Source organism: Cavia porcellus, unplaced genomic scaffold (genome assembly GCF_034190915.1).
Source record: "Cavia porcellus strain 051 isolate PalLab524CR breed Dunkin Hartley unplaced genomic scaffold, mCavPor4.1 scaffold_1, whole genome shotgun sequence".
Taxonomy (NCBI): domain Eukaryota; kingdom Metazoa; phylum Chordata; class Mammalia; order Rodentia; family Caviidae; genus Cavia; species Cavia porcellus.
In genome coordinates this window covers 22,203,233-22,224,074 of record NW_026947484.1, presented here as the reverse complement: position 1 = coordinate 22,224,074, position 20,842 = coordinate 22,203,233, and the positions used below count along the sequence as shown (strand labels likewise).

General features: G+C 35.4%; 2 long non-coding RNA genes across 2 annotated transcripts in view; one reads left to right on the top strand and one right to left on the bottom strand.

Moving 5' to 3' along the window:
• Nucleotides 1–2,067: 2,067 nt before the first annotated feature.
• LOC134470886 (uncharacterized) lies at nt 2,068–17,970 on the bottom strand. Its single transcript, XR_010040095.1, has 3 exons — nt 17,834–17,970; nt 3,088–3,113; nt 2,068–2,734 (listed from the first exon to the last, which is right to left on the bottom strand). It is a non-coding gene; the product is annotated as an uncharacterized LOC134470886 (long non-coding RNA).
• Nucleotides 17,971–18,095: 125 nt separating this feature from the next.
• Nucleotides 18,096–20,842, top strand: part of LOC134470884 (uncharacterized) — a 44,195-nt gene continuing 41,448 nt past the window's right edge. The window contains exons 1-2 of the long non-coding RNA XR_010040085.1: nt 18,096–18,392; nt 18,747–18,820. This is a non-coding gene — a long non-coding RNA (uncharacterized LOC134470884). The remainder of the gene's footprint in view (nt 18,393–18,746; nt 18,821–20,842) is intronic.

Here is a 20,842-nt window from a genome sequence, read left to right as displayed (position 1 = left end):
CTAATTAGGTGCTTTTCATGTAGACCCCACTGCTGTTCAATGTTCAATTTACAATTCTAGCACAGCTAGGAAAATGGAGAAAAACCTTTCCAATGAGAAAATGAACTGAGGTCAACTATGGGTAGAGAGAGATACATGGGACAAGCGAGGAATGCAGAACTATTTAATCTGAGAGTCTGTCCTTTCCTCTGGCTATCTATAGAGCTCACAAACCTTGCAACAGGTTTTTTTTTTAGCTCAACCTGAGTTCTCACCTCAGCAAAAGCTAGGATAAGCAGCAAAATACCTCTCACCAAAGTGAGAGGGGCAGGATTCATTGCTGAAGTTAAAACTTGCATGGAGTAGGAATCATATAGACAGGTAGAACAAACAGGGAAAGTTTTTAGTTTTAAGAACTCATTCATCAATATATTTATTGTTAAGCAAAGATACACTATTTATTCCTTTAAGCAAAGTAAAACCAGGGAGTGTCAGTGATGAAAGCAAGTAGCATCAGAGTCTGGAGGCAACACAGTAAGCTCATCACAAATGGCATTCTGTTCAGGACATAGAAACACTAATAGATCTGCTAATGTCTTTCCTGTAATCAAAAGTTCAAGCTGTGCTTTCATGAATTTCCCCATTAAGTTTCTCCTGAACACCTTCAGTGTGCTAAGTACTGAGCTGGCTTCTGAGGAAACAGATTGCCTGATTTCAACAAACTCACAGCCTATTAGACAAAGTAGACGTGCAAATGCATGGCACCTGGTAATGTAGCAATGACACATGCAAGATAAAGTGGTGGTGTAGGGAAGATAGTAACTGTGCTATCTTGGGTTATTTTGAAGTTTATGCAATAGAGGATAGAGTTCTTAATCTTGCTTCAAAAAGATTAATAAAAGTTTGTCACCTAGATGGAGGAAACACCAAATATACAGCAATGAACAGGTACAAGGGCACAGTATAAACAGGCAAGTCCCTCTTGAGAAAACACAATAGCATACACCAATCAGTGGCAAGTACTGGGTAACATGTACTAATGCTAAATAGGTATACAAAAGTAAAAGCAAACTGCTTGAATGCTAAGAAGGTGTGTAGCATTATCAGTTATGAGCTTAGAGGTTAGATAAGGGTAACACAGGAGGAAGATCAGTAGGGAGAATTCTGTAATTATTTTGAAAAGAATAAAAATTGTGGATTGACAAATACTTACATATTTAAGATATAGATATCTTTAGAAGGCATAAGTAGTAAGTGGTAGTGAATTAGATTTGGAGAGAGATGGATAAGAAACAATACGTGATTTGGGTGATTGTTTGTCCCCGGAAAAGACAGAAAATTAGAAAGAATGAGAGAAAATTGACCCAGTATACTGGTGCATTTGTGTGTTTAAGAAAGAGAACGAGAGAGTAAGAGAAAGACAGAAACAGAGACACAGAGAGAGAAAGAGAGACTGACAGATACAGAGAGACACAGAAAGACTGGGGTTCTGGTAGTAGATGTAATAGTTTCTATTGGTTTGGACATGCTGAGTTTGAGCAGCTACAGGCTCTAAGAGAAATTCTCAGTAGTTGTTGGGCATAGAAATCAGGAACATAGGACAAAAGTCAGTTATCATCTCATCAATTTAAAACATTGCCAAATGCAATAGATGCAGAAGCTCTGAGCGCTGATGGGGAATTTCTTCCCTGTTCTTGCACTGAATTACATGGTCTATTGTCCATTTTATTTCCTCTTTTTACCACTCATCATTTTATTTTATGTTTTTACCAATATTTCCCCACTGTTTCTACTTAATTCTTTTCCAGCATCAACAGTTACTTTTCAATCCATTTTTCTTTGTGACTTCTTTATGTTTATATTTTTACTTGTCCATAATCTTTTTTTTTTTTTTGTAAAAAAAGAAGAACTTTCTCCCTTAGGCCTATTCCAATTATGAAAGAATTCTAAATTGCAGGCCTGTATTTTTTTTAACTTTTAAACATTATCTTGTAAAATTCAGACATAGAGGAAAAGAAAACAAAATTCTAAGAAATTCCCATATGATTTAACAGGTAGTTATAATCTGAAATATAATTGTGTAGCTACTAAAATTTTATATGAATTTTGTGTTCTTTTAGCACTGGAAGATAAATCTTGTTGTCTATAGATGATCTATTTTTCATCTTTAAACTTTGTGGTTATCTTAGCTTTATAACTACCTGCATGCAATTAGGTGGTATTAGTTTATTCACTTAACATGAAAAAATCAAATTAAAATTAAATGAGTCACCCAAAGTCATATACAACCAAAGTCTGTACCAGATAACTCTGATGTATGCCTTCCATCCTGATTCAGTACTTTAAATTCATTAAGAACTCCATGAAATATTACTCATTTGTGATGATGTTTTTCTATCAACAATTCCTTGACTTAGGATTTCCTGAACACTTAATACATGTAGGGTATACTTGACAGGCACAACCATTTAAAAAACAATTAGTTGCAGAACAACTCTTCCTTGACAGGAGCAGTGGAGTCAGTATTTTACATTTTGTCTCATAAGATTTTAGTGTAACTATCAATCAGGGTGGTCATTTGGAACCTCAAATTTCTAGCGCTGTCTTTCCACAGATCAGGATGACATGAGGTCAGAGCCCCAGGGTAAAGATGAAACTGTTGACATCAGATAACAGCTCTTCTTCATGTGTGGCCTGGATCCCTGTTTTCTATTTGCATTTGACGAAACAGTCCCTGTTCATAAGGCCAGCACACCTAGAAATAGAGGCAATGTGTGATCAGAATGTAAGTCATTTATGCTTCAAAGAAATTGCAAGATGCTGCCAACTTATACTGGCATAAATGTGAAGAATATATGTGCAAATGGATTGTAAGTGTGTTGAACCAAAAAAGGGTGGAATTGAGTTCTGAATTAAGTTGAATTTGCTGATAGGATGTCACAGATAGAGACTGTGAACACCATGTGTTTTTTCTAATCATTAGAAGAGTTTATAAAAGTATTCTTGGTGAGACTGAGAAACTAAAACTTCCTTAGAATAATATAAAGATGGAAACCTAAAAGTTATTAAGATAAAACTATCATAGTGATATTATCTTGTGAGACTTACCCATATCTCATGAGCAGCATATCTTCCTGGAAAACAAACAAATAAACAATTACAGTGTGTTTCTTCCATTTGGACACCAAAAAACACATCAGCAAGAGGAGAGAAACAATATCTTGCAAAGCACTAAGGAAGTTGATTGAAGAGGCCAGAGGAAAATGGAATAAGCCACTAGTGATAGACGCTCTCTGACTGTAGGTGATATGATGGCTCCTCAAGTGACAAACATACATGTGGCACAGTTACCCACCAGAAACAGAGCAGACATATTTCCATAGTGGGAAGTGGAATGAAGAAACATTGTGGTAGTTTGAAGGTTTGACCCTCATGGAACTTATAATGGCTCAATAATTACGGTTTCCCTAGAAATGATACAGTTGGAATGTTTTAAAATAGTGCCTAACCCATGTAACAGAAAGCACAAAGCCAGAAACTAGATTAACAGGTACAGACAGCACTTCATGCAGTTTCCACGGTGGATTTATCCTGGACTTCACATGTCCTGGCTGAAGAAAACTTTGAGTATCTTTAAAGGAAAACGATTACATTGTCCAAATATATAGTGAAAATTTTCTCTCTAATCCTTCCTTTAAGTAATTTCAGGCCACTTACTAATGTGACCATATACTGGAAAAGAAAAATACCATCTTTCAAGGATTTATGGACACTGGCTCCAAATTAATGCTTTGTCCAAAGCAACACTGTGAACCACCAAAGTGGGGGCAAACAGTGCTTGGGGATCCCCAGAATTGTGCCTCAGTTCTTCTTGCAATATGCATACAAGGCAAAACAGATAACCCTGCTCATAAATATGTAATTGAAATGTTATGTACCTAGCACTTGGTAAAAGCCCTACACTGGTTTCCAGCTCTCATACACTTATAAATGGAAAAAATGTAGACAAAAGTAGCAATAGATCCTACTTGAGAACATTTCGTCATTACCAAAATGTCAATATTTTGACAAAATGTACATCTTATAGCATTGTCAAACCCATTGATGCTTTAAAATATGAAACCTAGAAATTACTTCCTGAAATCAAAGCCAGTTACATGCAGTATATAGATTTCTCATTTCTGTGCCATGAAGATCTGCCAGCATTTGGTGACTACATTGTCAATGACAACCTCAATATAATGTCTGTTATTCGTCCTTTAGGGAGAGCTAACATTTGATTTTCATTCATCCATCTCTTTGTAAGCCAGTCTTCTAGCTTTTAGCCTTTAAAAATAGGCTCATTATTCAAGACTTGACCATTTATTTTCTATGTCAGAAAGTACTATTTCCGCTGGGGCAAAAGTCAAATTAGTTCTATGGTTTATTTCAAAGAAATATATGAATGAATAACATATAATTGCTTACTATCCTCAGCAATTTAAAAAGGTATCTTGTAAGAATATTCATCTGTTTCATTATTTGAGGATTCAGAAGAATGTCAATGGCATCTCTTTTGTACAGGAAAATATAAAGAAAAATTGGCATAATGGAAACTATTCAGAACAAAATTCCTAAAAGAAATGTATTGCTTTGAAATAGAATAATAATATCTTTGAATCCTTACCATCTTTGTGCCCAGTCATACAAAACAAAATTGAGAAAGAGCTATAGAAATTTAAAGTAACTTTTTAAAGACTTAAATGTTCTGAAACACAGGATTTCACTAGCACTTGGGACGCTGAAACAGAAGGATCACTGTGACTTCAAGGTGAACCACAGCCTGAACCACATATTGAGAGTATGCCTCAAAAAATAAATAAGATAAAATACAAGATTTCAAACATATGCATAAAATTATGACAAATGTTGCTTCCTATATATTATCTAAAAGGGAAAATAGTAAATAAGAATTACATTAATGACTGCTTTTTTAATTTTTTAAAAGGAAAGAAATTACATTTCTATATATGTGTTATTTCAGCTCCTTTTGCATCTAATCACATCTAATCACAGCAAAACTGTGATATATAGCCACGAGTTTAGGGTGAAAATTAATTATTTGATTTTATGTACAGGCAGCTCCCTGTTTATCATATATCATGTACTTCTTGAGAACATGAAAAAATCTCATCATGAAAAAAATGTTTAAAAATGTAAGGATAAACATTTCATTCTTAGAAGTAAAATGAACTATAAGTTCAAATTATATATCATCATTGAAAGGCAACCCTTACCAATATGTAGATTCTGTAATTCATTCATATATATATATATATTCCCCCCCCCCACGGTATGTGAACTCAAACTTAAGTTCAAAGAATGTATAACTGAGTTAAAGGATTTGCTCTTGAGGCTTATATATGAAAATTCAACTTCATTCCTTTAGTTTTGTAAAGCTAAACATTTTAGCACAATATGAACACCGTAACTTTTGTTATTTATCACTCAAAAAGGGACAAATAAATAAGATACTCAGTAATTGTAAATTTTTCTACTAATAAATAATCATAACATCAAATTTTTCTGAGAGATTTTGTGTCAACTATAAAATTAATTTTATATACATAATTTCATGTAATATTGCAATTCTGTAGATACTATTATTATGCCATTACAATTGGTAGATTGAATTTGATTTTAGAGATGGTAAGCAGAGAAACCATTCAGAAAGATGGCACGTTGTCTTAGTTACTTTTTACTTGTTGCTGAGACAAATACCTGATGCCCAAGTTGGGAAAGGAAAGGTTTATTTCTTACAGTTTCTGGAGGTTTCAGTCCACACTCAGTTGGCTCCAAGACTGGCGGGCATGGCTGGGCTGTCTTTCATGGCAGCTACAAACAGCAAAAAGGAACTAGCAAAGAGCAAGACACACCCTCTTCCTGCCATTACATCACATCCTGGCTCCACCCCTATATGGATGTAGCACTGACACCATCAATCCAAGCACTAGACAATGAACCAATCACAAATGCACAGTGCAAACTCATGAGGCCTGGGGGACACAGACATAAACCATGACACACGTCAACATTCATTCATGATAAAATAAAAAAAACCTTCAGAAAATGAACTCAATTCACCTATCAAAAGAAATAGGTTGGCCGAATGAATCAAGAAACAGTATCCCACAATGTGCTGTATACAAGAACACATCTCACTCAAAAGGAACTCATAGATTAAAAGTTAAACACTATTCCATGCAACAGGAACCCAGAAAAAAGCAGGGGTAGCTATTCTATTTGCAGACAATGTGAGCTTCAAACCTAAAATGATTAAAAGAGACAAAGTCACTGCACACTTGTACACTGTACACTTCAAGAAGAAGAACTAACAATTACAAATATATATGCACCAAATACAGGAGCATCCAACTACATAAAACAAATACTAATGCACATGAAAAATCAGATCTACAAGAACACAATTGTAATAGGAGACCTTAATACCTCACTGTAACAAAGAGATAGATCAACTAGACAGGAAGTCAGCAAAGAAATAATACAACTGAATCGTACCTGTGAGCAAATGGACTTAGTAGATGTTTACAGTGTTCCACCCAACCACATCAGAATATACATTCTTTTTAGCTGCACATGGGACATTCTCCAAAATAGACCATATATTAACCCATAAAACATCCTTAAGTAAATGCAAAGGGATTGAAATTATCCTATGTATAATATTTGATCATAGTGCACTGAAATTGGAAATTAATGGCAAAAGAAATTACAAAACTGGCATAAATACATAGAAATTAAACAACAACCTTCTAACCAACCAGTGGGCTACAGGTAAAATTAAAGAATAAATAAAGCAATACCTACAATTCAATGAAAATGTGGATACAACATACTGTAACCTGTGTGATGCAGTGAAAGTGGTCCTAAGAGGGAAATATATAGCAATAAATAGTCACATCAATAAAATAGAATGAGCACAAATAGATAGCCTAAAGCTACATCTCAAGCACCTAAAAAAGGAAGAGCAAGCTCATAGAAAAGCTCATAGAAGAGAGGAAATTGCAAATATCAGAGCAGAAATTAATCCAATTGAAACTAAAAAAATACAATGAATTAATTTATCAAAGAGCTGGGTTTTTTGAGAGAATAAACAAAATTCATAAACCTCTAGCCACTTTAGCAAGAAAAAGAAAAAAATCAAATTCATGCAATAAGGACTGAAAAGAGAGAAATCACTACAGATCCCATGGAAATTCAAAAGATCATGAGTATGTACTTTGAAAATCGCTACTCACAAAGGGTGGAAAACACAGGGAAATGGACATACTTCTAGAAACAAATGACCTACTAAAGTTCAATCAAGAAGATATAACAATTTTGAATAAGCCAAAATCAGCTATTGAAATTGAAAACATGATTAAAATCTTACCAACAAATAAAAGCCCAGGTCCTTATGAATTCACAGCTGAATTCTATAAGGAATTTAGAAAAGAGTTGAAAGCAATACTCCTTAAACTTTCAATGAAATCAAAAGAGAAGTAATCCTCCCTAACTCATTCCTAAAAGCAAGTATCACTCTGATACCAAAACCAGAGAAAGACCCAACTAAAAAGGAGAACTATAGGCCAGTCTCACTAATGAACATTGATGCAAAGATCCTCAATAAAATGCTGGCAAATAGACTGCAGCAAATCATCAGGGAAAGTATACACCACTACCAGGTGGTATTTATTCCAGGAATGCAGGGATGGTTTAACATACACAAATCAATAAATGTAATACACCACATCAACAAAGCCAAAAACAAAAATCACATGATCATCTCAGTAGATGCAGAAAAAGCTTTTAATTAAGCCCAACACCTGTTCATGATAAAAGCTCCACAGAAACTCGGAATAGATGGTATCTACGTCAATCTTATAAAGGTCATCTATGACAAACCAACAGCCAACATTATACTAAATGGACAAAAACTGAAAGCTTTCACTTTAAAGTCAGGAACAAGACAAGGATTTCCACCATCACTGTTCCTATTCAATATAGTTCTAGAAATATTAGCCAGAGCAATCAGACTAGAGAGAGAAATAAAAGGAATAAACATAGGAAAAGAAGAAGTTAAATTATCATTATTTGCCGATGACATGATACTTTATATAGAAGACCCAAAAAACTCCATTAAAAGACTACTAGAGGTAATAAATTTAGCATTGCAGCTGGATACAAAATCAACCCTCAAAAATCAATAACATTCCTGTACACAAACAAAAAGCTCACTGAGAGAGAAATTATGGAAATACTGCCTTTCACAATAGCACCTTAAAATGATATATGTATAAATCAACCTAACCAAGAATTTAAAAGACCTATATACTGAATATTATACTACAAGGAGATTGAAGAGGATATTAGAAAATGGAGGGACATTCCTTGCTCTTGGTTAGGAAGAACCAACATTGTGAAAATAGCCATTTTCCCCAAACTTTTATACAGATTTAACTCAATCCCAATCAAAATACCACTAACACACCTCTATAGATCTAGAGAAAACACTTCTAAAATTCATTTGAAAACAGAAGAAATCTAGAATAGCAAAGGCAATTCTAGGTTACAAAGGCAAAACAAGAGGCATCCCAATTCCTGACTTGAAATTATACTACAAAGCCACAGTGATAAAATCAGCATGATGTTGGCAAAGAAATAGACCTGAGGACCAATGGAACAGATTACAAGATGCAAACACAACTACAAAGACACTCAGCCTCCTGATTTTTGACAAAGAGGCTAAACAGTTTCACTGGGAAAAGGATACCCTCTTTAATAAATGGTTTTGGAAAAATTGACTTTCCACATGCCAAACACTGAAACTAGACCCATGCCTGTTATCATACACTAATCTAAAGGAAGAATGGATCAAATATTTAAATATTAAAACAGAAACACTAAATCTATTGGAAGACAAGATAGGTAGGAAAGTTGGAGACATAGGGATAGGCAGAAAATTCATGAAATAAATGCAAACTGTATGAGAAGTACTTCAAAGAATTAACAACTGTGATCTCATATTATTAAATTTTTGCACTTCAAAAGAAATCATCAACAAAGTGAAAAGAAAATCCACAGAATGAGAAAGAATGATAGCTAACAATCTCTCAGACAAAGGATTTATATCCAGAATATATAAAGAATTGAAAAACTTCAAGGCCCCCAGATTCAAAGATCCTTTCCAAAAGTGGATGAGCACAGATTTCTCAGATGAAGATATACAAATGGCAAATTAATACATGAGGAAATGTTCACCATCACTATCATTCGAGAAATGCAAATTAAAATAGCATTGAGATTTCATCTCACTCCAGAAAGAATGGCTGCCATCAAGAAATCAACCAATACTAAATGTTGGCAAGGTTGTGGGAAAAAAGGAACACTTCTCCACTGCTGGTGGGAGTGTAGACTGGTGCAACCACTGTGGAAATCAGTATGGATATTCCTCAAAATACTAGGATTGGATGTTCCATTTAATCCAGCTATTCCCCTCTTGGATATTTTCTCCCCAAAATTGAAAAAATCATGTAACAGTGATATATGTGCACCTGTGTTTATAGCAGCACAATTTGTAAGGGCTAAATCTTGGAAACAACCAAAATGCCCATCAACTGCAGAGTGGGTGAAAAAGATGTGGTATTTTTATACAATGGAATATTATTCAGGTATAAAAAAGAATTATCTTGAGGGCTTTGTAGGTAAATGGAGGCAACTTGAGACTATCCTCATAAGTGAGTTAAATAAGACCCACATCTGTAAATACCACATTGTCTCTCTAGTGTAAAAAAATAATTAGGGGCTGGGGATTTAGCTCAGCGGCATAAGTGCCTGCCTTGCAAGCAGGCAGTCATGAGTTCGATCCCCAGTACTGGTAAAAACAAAAAAGACAAAAAAAAATTAAAAACTGAAAGGTAATTAAAAACTGAAAAGGTAATAAGTTCTAAAATATATAATAGAAATTGTGAAAGTGAAAGAGAGGGAAAGTACTCTAAAGGATATAACTGTATGAAAGTTTAAGTGTGTAAGATAGAAGACAATATTTCTAACTTTTCATTAGATCATTAAACAGAATGTTTGTAATGTGAATGTTTAAATATCTGTCCACCTTTGATCCTTTGATTTTGTAAGTTTAACAACTATTTCTAAGAGGACAATATGTAATTCATCAACTAGTAATATTTTAGTGTTAAGATTTTTCTTCAAAATTATGCATTATTTCTTCCCTTTTTTCTGTTTTGTCTTTTCTTTCTTTAAATAAAAAAAAACCAAGGTCTGGAATTGTTAGCTAGAGCAATGAGAGAAGAGAAAAAAAAATACAAGGAATAAACATAGGAAAGAAAGAAGTTAAATTATTATTATTTGCAGATGGTATGATACTCTATATAAAAGTCCCCAAAAACACCACCAAAAAATTGTTGATTTAATATCCAAATTCAATAATGTAGCAGGATACAAAGTCAACACTCAAAAGTCTATAACATTCCTATATACAAGCAACAAACAGATAAGAAATTATGGAAAGCACACCCTTCATGATGACATCCAAAAACATGAATACTTAAGGATCAATCTAATAAAGGATATAAAAGATCTGTGCTGTGAAAATTACAGTACCCTTAAAAAGGAGATTGAATAAGACATCAGAAAACGTAAAGCCATCCTTTGCTCTTGATTAGGAAGAATCAACATATTGACAATATCTATACTCCCAATACTTGTATATGGACTTCCAATCAAAATACCATTAACAGAACTCACAGATCTAGAGAAAACATTCCTAAAATTCATTTGAAACCAGGAAAGAACTAGAATAGCAAAAACAACAAAATCAAGTCAGAGAGCATTACAATCTCAGACCTGAAATAATGCTACAAAGCAATGGTGATAAAATCAACATGGTATTGCCAAAAGACTGAGGATGACTGGACTAGAAGAGAAGATGCAGACACAGTCACCTTATCTTTGACAAAGAAGTCAAACAATATTCATTGGAAGACAGAGTCTCTTTAATAAATAGTATAGAAAAAACTGGCTTTCCATGTGCTGTAGATTAAAACTAGACCTATGTCTGTCACTATGCACTAAAATAAAGCCAAAATGGATCAAAGATCTAAATGTTAAAATAGAAACACTAAACCTACTGGAAGACAAAATAGGTAGAAATCTTGAAGACATAGGAGTGATACAAAATTCATGAACAAAAACCAACCTGCATGGGAAGTATTTCAAAGAATCAACAACTGGGATTTCATCTTATTAAAAAGTTTTTGCACATCAAAATAATTCCCCAACAGAGTGAAAACAAAGCCCATAGAGTGGAAAAAAATTTTAGATAACTGTCCATCAGAGAGAGGACAAGTGATCTAGAACATATAAAAGACTGAAAAAGATCAGGCCCCTCAAATTCAAAGACACATCCAAAAATGGGCATCTGAGATGAATACACATTTCTCAGTTGAATAAACACATACAGCAAATAAATATATGGAAAAATGTTCAGCATCATTAGTCATTTTAGTAATGTAAATTAAAACACAAATTTCATCTTACCCCAGAAAGAATGGCTATCAAGAAACCAACCAATAACAAATGTTGGCTAGGCTGTGGAGAAAGAGAAACCCTTCTCCACAGTTGGTCAGAGTAAAGACTGGTACAACCACTGTAGAATCAGTGTAGAGATTCCTCAGAAAATTAGGATTGGAGTTACCATTTGATCCAGCTATTCCCTTTATTATAATTTCCCCAGAAATGTTAAAAACATCATATCACCTAAGTTTATAGTAGCACAGTTTGTAACAGACAAATCTTGGAAACAACTCAGGTACCTCTAACCAAGAAATGGAAAAAAAAATCTGTTTTTTACATATAATAGAGTACTACACAGCCATAAAAAGGATTAACCAGAGACTTTTATAGGTAAATGAATGCAACTTAAGACCATACTCAGACCATTCTCAGATCACACAAGACCATGACCCAGATCCCGGGTAAAAATCATATAGTCTCACTAGTGTTAGAAACTCAACAAGTAAATAGAATCCAAAATATACAATAGATATTTTGAATTAGGAAGAAATTGTTTGAAAGTAAAGTCAAACTGTGATAAGGAAAAAGGAGAAAGGGAAGAAAAATATATACATATGTACAAGACAGTTAAGATAGCTATACAGATAGCTTCTCTCTGTTCTTTGAAAAGGATTTTCTGTGCTAATATTGTTTAGAAAAGATATGCCTATGTCTTGTACTCTGAATAACTACTATGAAGACAATAATACACGATACATCAACCATTGTAACTGTCATAACATATTTTCTAATTCGGTTTCATTGTTTATCTATTTTTCTCCTTAAAATAAAATAAAAAAGAAAAATGACATGATTCTTGTCATCTCTGAATAATAATTTGAAAAACTGATTGTCTACATGTCATTAAAAATTTTAATATAGAGGGGCTAAAGAAGTTTAAAGATGTTTATGGTGATTATATTAATGTTGCTTATGTGAATGTTAAATGATGAGAGTAGAAGATTTTGCATTTCATTAAATAACTATAACATACTACTTTAATAGGAATATATTTATTATCTTATGAGTGTTTGGTAGAATTTCTGGAATTTTAGAGTCTATTGGTATATCCTAGTTGTTTAGCACCAGATTGTTTTAGCCCCTCAGAGTGTATTTTGAGATTACAAGTGAAGTTAAATGCAGAAACATGTGCTACAAGGCATGGAAATTTTATCAAATATTCTCCATCTTGGCCTAAGTTGAAATGTGTTGTATGTTATATATAAATAAAAATGTACATAAGGCATCTCAGTCAGACAGTCATGACTTTTCTTGGATAATTTGACTAAAATGAGAGGGCCTATATTGTCTTTGTAGGTATGTGTAATAATTATATTAGTTAAAATACTCTAAATGCTCAATAATATCTTTTTAACATAACTATCACCATTTCAATATTCTTATTATGTCAAATATCAGTTTTTTAACAGTGATTTTATTTCAACTGCTTTAAAAATAAACCAGAGAAAGTGTCCAAATAAAGTTAACATTTAGTGCTTAATGATAAAAATTTGAGAGCCTTAACTTTAGTCTTCTTATGGATTTGTGTAAAACTTGCTAAATATTACCTCACTTTTAAAAGCTTTCCATACATATGTACCTGTATGGTATAATATAAATGATTAGTAGTATATTTTGCTTGAATATGCTATCTTGACTAAAAGCTCATATCAAATCTCAAGTATATATTCACACAGACCATAACCTATTCCCTAGCTGCAGTTAAAACATCTCTTCCCAGCCTTTTAAAATTCCTGAATCAAGCGGCTAGGGATTTAGCTCAAGAGCATAAGCTCCTACCTAGCAAGCGTGAGGACATGAGTTTGATTCCTGGTACTAAAAAATAAAGTAAAATAAAATGAAGTTCCTGATTCAAATGTACACTTGTATGTTGTTAAAAACATCTTACCATAATCCTCTTAACACTTTTCTTTTGTAGCATGCATTTTATAATGAACAGTCATAGATATTTGGTTTATCTATACCCATGTTTACTTCAGTGTATACAAGTATATATTAAATATTGAATAATAAAACAACAAATATTTTAGATATAAATTTGCAGAAAGAACTATTCTGCAATATTTCAATCCTGGAAGAACTATTGTACCTATACACAGAGTCATAATGAATGGAACAAGAGCAGTAAAATAGACTAATGAGTTGCAGTGTACTAGTTACTACAACATTGCTCTAAGCAGCAAGCATTTCCACTGACTACATGATTTAGCAAACATCATGGAAAACACATCTTCATAAAATTAAAACTAAAACTAAAATTTTTCTCCTGTATATATGGTAATTGTGTTTCTATAATATTCAGTGTATACTACAGCTCTGAAAAATCTATTGATAGAATTAGTTAGGTTCTGGGCACGAATAATTATACAGGGTGTTCTTACTTACAAGAGTGGTCAATAGATTATCCAGGAGTTGTGAAGTAAAGTATATATGGGAATCATATGGCTTATAAGAGCATCCTCATCATTAACATCTTAGTCCTACCCATCAAGTAGCAGTAAAAATCCTCAGTCACAGTGACAACACAAAATGTACCCATGAATTTCTAAAACAATCCCAAGAGGGTCGCAATGACATTGGTGAGAATCACTTGTCTAAAGCATATTGGATAACTGTCTGCGTGACCCAAATTCACTGCAAAGCTGGCTAGCCTATGCTTCTGAGAGAATTGTAAAGTCCTTACAGGGGATGTAATCAAGAATTTTAAATTAACCTTCCATGTGTGTTTTACAGTTCATTACAATCTGCTGTCTCAAGAATGTGGGATAAAGGCAAAACTAAATTTATGAGTTTGAGTATCTTTATTAGCTCTTTTACAAGTGAACCAAAAGTAAAATGAAAATTAACAATAGGTTCTAGTGGGGCAGCTTCTTTCATACCTGAATCTCACTTTGAAACACATTTAGTATTCTGTTTTTCACTTGAAGCTTCTATTATAATTTGCTTGCTTCAAATGTTTAACTGCATGACACGGCATTTGTAAACTTAATTAAATTTTTTACTAGAAAGAAAGTCTGCCCTTTTGAGAGAATCGACTCCCCGTTTGTAATGTAACCCCCCCCCCGAGCTATAGAACAGAGCTATAAGAAATGTTTCACTCCCTAATTCCTCCTTGAGATATCGGAGCAGGACAGGAAGGAATGCATCTGCTAGTCATTAACCACAAGATGTTCTGTCCTCTGTAAAGGTAAAGATAAGTAAAGGAATGTGCTGTTCAAACGAGACCGAGTTGTACCTGGCACTCTGAGATCAGACCAGGACCCTCAGTCTCCATGGTTACTCAGCCCCAGACCCCTCGAATCAGCATCTGCCAAGTCCTGCGCCGTTCAAAATTAACCAATGCGATCTGCTTTTGTAAACCTGCTTGCTTCCCGCTTGTGCCCTTAAAAACCCTGCACAAATTCCCCTCGGGGCCCTCCGCACTCGTTTGCCTGGGGGACCCCATGCGCATGGAAATAAACTTTTTTTTTCCTCACCAAGAGTTGAGTCCTTGGGGTCTCTTTCCCTGCGGCGTCAGCCCTAACACTTTAAGGAAAGGAAGTTCTTTTGCCTAATCTGATTTTCATATGAAAAGGAGCTTGTAATATCCTTAGTCTCATTTTAAAAAGTAAAAGCAAATACTGCTTACCTATAAATGAATAAATCAGTTATTAAATGAACGCTAGTTTCTTATGACTTATAAAGGGAAAAATAGTTTCTGGCAGTGAACACAATTTGATTTGGGAGGAAAATGAGTCAAGTATGAGGCCATCTATTCTAGAACTACATATTTCCTCAAATTCTAGACAGCAAAAAGCTATACTTCATATTGGAATCAAACTACTTGAAATTATTCAGATACATGGTTCTCCTACTAGTTATTATGTTTCCCAGGTCACAAAATTCTATATATAATCTATATATTCTATATATACTTATCCAGACATTATAAAATATATATAATGATAATCCTGAATTTAATGAAGTGATTATTATCTTTAGATTTTATTTGCCTGACAGAAGAATCACTTTTCCCCTATTTTTAATTGCTTCCGTATTTTTGTGACTGCTACCAGTTAGTAGCAGTAAGAGGAAAACCCACAGAGGAGAAGCACGGTCTCTGCCATAGTCATCTCAGCCTGCCTTTTACTATTTTATTTTATGATTTTATTTGTAAGTGCTAAGGATTGTAATCAGAGCCTTAACACTGGATTGTGTTTGTTGTTTGTTGTTTGTTTTGTTGAGACATTTGTCTCACTATATCTCAGTTGCCTGAGCTGGGATCCAATTTGCAATCTTTCTACTTAATCTTCCCTGAGTGCTGGGATTGCAGACATATGTCACCATGCCCAGCTTTAGCCTAGCTTTGTTTCCATAATCCAATTTTCAAACATTCCAGAGCTGATTTACCCAGTTCCAAACAAACAAACAAAGCCATCAAGTGAGCCACCCCATACTGCAGCTCTGTAGTCAGAGAAAAGAAGTCATGCTTGATGCTTCTCCTCCCCTTAACAGACCCATCTAATATGCAGTTCAAAGCATCTTAGAAATCTTACCAGCCAAAAATTTTAAGTGCCATCCACAACCACCATATTCTGCAGCAACATTCTTTTCCAAACAAACATCACTACTTGCTCAACATGGCACAGGGACCCCAGTGGGGTCCACCCCGTGAACTAAATAAACCTATGTCCTATGCCCGACTGAGAAAATCATCAAAACTAATTATGTAATAATATGATCTTTTTAATGAAAATTCTTTAATATCTTATGATTCATTTTTAAAATGCAGACTACATAGTGCTATATCAGAGTGCTTTATACTTCTCCTACTTGCTGCTTTTGCTTAGAAAACACATCTTATCTCAGTTCCCCACTGTAGACACACTTCCTCTTCTGCCTGGAATTCTCTGCCTCATCTGGGCAAACGGAATAAGGACAGAGAAAATAGCAGCACTGAAACAAATTGCGAGTTTGTACGCCAGGTGCCCTCTTTACTAACTTTATCACTTAATTAACCCCTTAGAGTCCTTAGAATCTTGCTTCAAATGTTGGTTCCTAATGAAAGAATTTCCTAATCTCCATAACTATCAGGAAAAATGCCTGGTTTGTTGAAAAGCTTCTCAGAACTTCATATCATTCATCCACAGACTGCCTCACAGAGGGAATTTTAAATTTATTTTTGTTACTAACATTTCACTAGATATAAACTCAAGGATAAGAAATATTTTTTATTTTGATTAAATTACATTCCCAACAGACTATCCACGACGTAGTATCACTCCACAAATATTTGTTAACTAAATGAACTTTCCATCTTCTTTCTCCTTGTCTGTCCTTCCCATCACTTGTTTTCAATTTATCAAAGTACTTTTCATACATATTTAGTGGTCTTCCCCAAATCTCCCAAAAAGGATAATCTTTTCACTCTCTGTTCTCCTATTGTAGTATTTCTTTTAGCATACTCATCACTGTCTTTGTTACATCATTATATTTGCTCTATATTCACGTAGTGCTACCTCTTTCCCTGTGTCTTTTTCAATTGTCATTAGAGTAAGATTTCTAAAACATAGATCGGGTATATACAAGTCCAATGCATTCAAAGCATCATTATGATGATCCTCAGAGGTTGATGTCAACCTCCTTAGCCGGGTAAACATGTAATTCACAACCTGACCCTAGTCAATTCTCCAGCCTCTTACTATGTTTTATAGTTCTAACTCCAAGGTTGAATTTAGAAGTTTTTTTTAAATGTAAACAGCACCTGATACCTTTATGAAAAAACACATGTCCATCACAGTTCAGAGTCAGAAAAAAGAAACATGTAGTAATCCCCCAAAGCACACAAATAAAAAATAACACATTTTTAGAAACAAGGTGTACTTTGTATAGTTCTTGCATCAAAATAAGTGAAACCTTCATTCTTGGCCTTGAGTGACTTCCTAACTAAAGCAACGGTTCTTTCCAACTTTTGTAACACTACTGCCTGAAATATTTGTGTGTGTGTAAATCACAGTGTTCAGTTAATAGTTTTCAATGTGATTCGTCAGCCTAGCAGATTGCACTACTCTTTTTAGTCTTTATCCCTTTACCCTCCCTCCATTCTTGCCTTTTGACATGCGACTTTGCAATACACACAGTGGAGGTGTGTATACTTCCTTCAAACTACTGGCGCTGGGTTTAACCACACAGCTTATTTTGAGCAATGGCATGCAAGTGAATGCGACAGCTTGCAAATTTATACCTGAGACCTCCCGGGACATCACATTCATCTCTTCTGATCATCAGAGAATAATATCATCCCGCTCACTTACTAAACCAAGAAGGTAAAGTTAGAGACACAGGAGCAGACTTGAGCCCGAACTGAAGCTTGAATTCACCAACACAGCCCACTGGACACACTTGCATGTTGGTAAGCCAATAGGTTTTGTGCTGATTTGTTACACCATATTTGGACCAGTTATAACACACTGTGCTCAGCTGCTGGCTGAGAGCTGCTTCCAGTAAGTGAGGCATTAGTATTCTCAGGGTAACTTCTGGAGGCTCTCAGTTAATTGTGTTCTACTCAGTGGGGTCTTTTGGAAGAGTTGTGAGTGACAAGTCTCCATGGATGCCCCAAGTGAATCATGGAAGAGCTACAAGTCAGGCCGGTGGCTGTGGAGGAGGGAGGGATGACTCCTGGGCAGCAATCCCACTGCAGAACAGAACCATTGTGGGTTTCTCCTGAAGCCAATATTCCTTATGCCAACTTCTCTGCATAAATGACAACTCTGAAATGTTTTGAAGAGAGCATTGTGAAGGAGGTACCAATCTCTCTAACATATTCTTCATATGCTTTTGAGGTTTTATTCAGGGGCAAGAGGGGGTAACTGCCTGAGAGGGAGTAATTAGCATCTTCACCTGCGGAGTTTATGTCTGAATCTACACCCAGTGCATTCTACATTGTCACTGTCTGGCTGTCCAACAACATCCACAAAATGTGGCACTGCCATCACACAAATGCAGGGAAAAAGCAAGGCAAGCTTAGTAGGACTCCTTTAGCCTGCAAAGCCCCAATCAGTCTCACATTCTCATTGGTTCTTTCCTCATTGGTAGCAGCTCTCAGAAGTCATTTGATTTTGTTTCCTTAGTTTCTGAAATTTCCATTTCTCTCATAGGTTCTTCATGGTTGATTTTAATGCAAAGAGAGCTACCCATGCTTTTTGCCTCTACTTCTCTCTCTTAACAGCAGGTAAGTGAAAGTTACCAAGAACAGAAACATTTGCTTATTCACTAGTCTTAATTGCAAAATGTATTAGTCACCTGTTCAGCCTATGGCTGGCTCATGAAGACCATTGTTACAGCTTTTATCTAGATGACCTGGAAAACCCTCCTGAGGCCCTAAGCAAAAATGACGTAAGTAGGATGTATAAGTATAGAATAAAGATGTGATAATGGAATTAAGGGTCAGATTCTGGGATTAAAGTATCCCACTTTGAGTATGAGTGGCACCAAGCAGTAGGTTTGTAAATTGCATGGGATATAACAGGACAAAAAAGGACAAAAAGCTTCTGCTTCTGCTGCTATCTTTGCTTCTGCTGCCATTACTTGCTGCTCGCTGCCTTCTGTCTCCCCTTCTGCTCTATGGACTGTTTTCCCACTGCGATGTCTCTGTGCCGTGCCACCCTGCCTTAGAGTCAGCCAGCTATGGACTAAAACCACTGTACCCCGTGAACTAAATAAACCTTTTTCCCCTTACCCTGTGGGTGCATAGTGTTTTGTCTCAAAAATAAAAAATAATAATAATTAAGACAGCCATGTGCAGCGTGGGGAGGATGGAGGGGAACAGTGACTTCCAGCTGGAGCCTAAGCCACACCCAGCCTTGGGATTCACATGTACATGGTGAACTGGTGAAACACACCTCCCAAGTTTATTTTCATAAGGGTTTCAGAATTCTATTAGAGAGAACAGATATTAAGGAAAGATAGGTATATCACCTTAAAATAATGACAAATATTTATGAAGTATTAGGATATTTCTGAGAAACTCTAGAATCTCAGATTTACTCCATGAAATCCCATACTACTTGTTAAGGCTGTTTTCTAAATTTTCCACCAAAACTCCTGTGTTCATATGTGGGGCTTTAGCAAGTGACTGAACATGGCTGTGTGACACTAGACTACTCACTGACTGGTTTAGCTTAGTTCTGGGTGTGGATTATGCACTTACTGAATAAAGAAGACCTACCCTGGATTTGAGTGTGATGAAACAGTAGATTTTTAACCTGGATGGAAAAAAGAAGGAAGCCTCCCAGCTTCCTGCCTACTATACCATTAATTCTCTTCTGTCATGCCGTCTTGCCTTGGTGCTAGCCAAACATGGACTGAAACCTCTGCAAACTATGAGCCAAAACAAACCATTCCTCCTTTAACTTGTGGATCCCAGAAATGATAAAATAACAGAGACATTACTCATATGGGAGAAAAGGTTATAAGAAAAAGTAAAAAAAAAAAAATCTGCTTTCAACAAAGTTGCTTTAAAACACTGAACTTCAAAATGAAAACACATTGGTATCTCTCAAGAAGAATAACACAGAAGGAGGAGGAATAAAGTATTCTGTACCTGCTCTGTAGTCAGGTTTAGGGACATTGTACTCTAGGAAACTGGGAAAACTCTGCACCCCAGAGTTCCAGGGCACCCAGAGCCCCCAACAAGTGTAGCCACTCCCACTGTGTTGAGGAGCAGTGCCTGGAACATCTTGGCAAGAACAACAATAAGAGTAAACAGAAGTTGTGGTACCATTTGAATGAGAGGGTAGCATTACAGATGACTTGCAACACAGCTGAAGTTAAAGATAGTCTCTATGGAATGAGCTTGCACACAGTTTTACACAGTACACTCTACTGTCACCCCAGCACAGACTCCATAATCTCCTGCGGAAGGACATCAAATGGTCAAGCTCTCCAGGAGCACACAGAGTGTGAATCAGCAGAGTGAAGACTGGGGAGTACAATTTCATGATATATATGAGCTTCTCAGCCCCACTGTTGCTTTGGGGTTTTGGGGGGAGGTAGAGGCTACCTGGAAACAAATGCAGGACTTTGTGCTTGCCAGCCAGGTGCTTTTGCCACTGAGCTACATTCCTGCCACCTTCCCTCCCTCAATTGCATCACTTTCAGATGACAGTATTGGAAAATATTGGAGGAAATGAGGTTACAAAGTAAAAGCATTCAGAAAGGAAAATTTTGATTACTAACTATATCACTCTGTAGT